Genomic DNA, 2,129 nt, shown 5'->3' with positions numbered 1-2,129 from the left:
AGATATGAATAGTACGCTCGGACTGTTCGCTTGTCTAAGGAAGAAATGTTGTGCTCTGCTCAACCGGCATGCCCAACTCACTCTGCACGGCTCCCAAAAATGCAATGTGAAATGTGTGCCTTGGCTGGAAATGATAGAAATGGACACGCCGTGAAGGCGTATAAATCTGAGCCAACCGCTCTGAAGAATAGGTAGTCGCCATCAGAATTAAGTGTGCAGACTTAGTCAACCGGTCCACAATAACCCAGGCTGCATCATATTTCTTAAATGTCCATGGTAAGTCTACCACAAAATCCATAGTGATGTTGTCCCACTTTCACTCTGGTATCTCCAATCTTTAAGTCAATCCACCTAGTTTCTAATGTTCACACTTCACCTGTTGATATTTCAAACACAGATACATAAGAAACAAAGTCTTTCTTCATACTTTGCCACCAATAGTGTTGTTTCAAGTCACGGTACATCTTCGTGACACTTGGATGAATAGAATAGCATAAACTTTGAGCCTCTTCGAGGATCAACTCTCTTAACCTATCAACATTTGGAACAAAGATCTGGCCCTGAAGTCGCATAACCCCGTCATAGCCAATCACAGCTTCATTTGCACCTTCTCGCTGTACCGTATCCCTCAACACCAACAAGTGAGGATCATCAAACTAGCGAGCCTTGATACACTCCAAAAACAAAGGCTGTGGCACAACAAAAGCAAGAACCTGGATGGGCTCCGAGACATCCAATCTCACAAACATGTTGGCTAAAGCCTAAGCATCCCTAGCTAATGGCCTCTCTGTTATCGGTAAATATTCCAAACTACCCATTCTCTCTGTCTTCCTACTCAATGCATACGTCACTATATTGGCCTTCCCCAGATGATATAATATAGTGATATCATAGTCTTTTAGCAACTCTATCCATCTCCATTGTCGTAAATTAAGATCTTTCTACTTGAACATGTATTGGAAACTCTGATGGATGGTATAGACCTCTCAACAAACACTGTACAGATAGTGCCTTCAAATCTTTAGTGTTATCACGACCCAACCTGTTATTTTGAGCATTTGCATTTAGTTTGATGGTTTGAGGTCATGAGTAGCTTCATATGGTGTATTATACCCATGTGTATGGTCGGTTATGGTTTTTGAGTTGTTTAGGATTGATTCAGAAGAATGATTGTTCACCAGGAAGCTTAAAGTTGGAAGAGTTGACCAATTTTGACTTTTGTGTATTTGACCACGGATCGAAGTTTTGATAGCTCCGTTATGCCCGGATGGTGATTTTGACTTGGTCATATGCCTAGATTTACATTTGGAGGCATCTAGAAGGTTTTGGCCATAATTGGCGAAAGTTGGCAATTTGAAGGTTTGAAATGTTCATAGGTTTGATCGGAAGTTAACTTTGGAGTAATCGGGCTCGGATTGTTATTCCACAAGTTGGAATATTTTCATTGTGTCAAAACTTTTGTGCCAAATTTGAGGTGATTCTAAATTGTTTAGAGGTGTTCAGCGTAAGTTTGTAATTTGGAAATTTGAAATAGTTCATGAAGCATGAATTGTGGTTCGATTTGTGGGTTTGATGTTATATTGCGGGATTTGAGACCTCGAGTTGGTCCATATTATATTTTGGGACCTATTGGTATGATTTAACGGAGTTCCGAGGGGCTTGGGTACGTTTTGGATCATTGGTTAAGGACTAGTTAAATTAAGAAATTTGGAGTTTAACCATTGTCAATATCAGGTCAAGACGGCCTCTTTTCAGTGTTTTGAGTGTGCAAGCACGTTCGTAGCATTTTTTATGATTGAAATGTATTTATGGTTTGTTTCCGAAAAGTTCCGGATGAGTTTAGGGGTGGTTTTGGATTATTTTGGTGAAGTGTGGGATTGCAGGTGCTAGTACTTCGCAATTGTGAACTTTTTGTTGCAATTGCGAACTACCGCATATGCGAAATTCTAGTCGCAATTGCAAACATTTATCACAATTGCAAACATCTGGTCGCAATTGCGAACATCGGCAATTGCGAACTTTTGGTTGCAAATGCAACATCTGCAGTTGGGTTAAGAGTTGGAATTTCAGGATTTTAGCTTCTTTCATATTTTGGACCCTAGACTTGGTGAGAGGCGATTTTTGGAGAG

This window comes from Nicotiana tabacum, chromosome 11, assembly GCF_000715075.1.
Source record: "Nicotiana tabacum cultivar K326 chromosome 11, ASM71507v2, whole genome shotgun sequence".
In the NCBI taxonomy this organism is placed as follows: domain Eukaryota; kingdom Viridiplantae; phylum Streptophyta; class Magnoliopsida; order Solanales; family Solanaceae; genus Nicotiana; species Nicotiana tabacum.
This window is presented reverse-complemented; position numbering follows the sequence as displayed.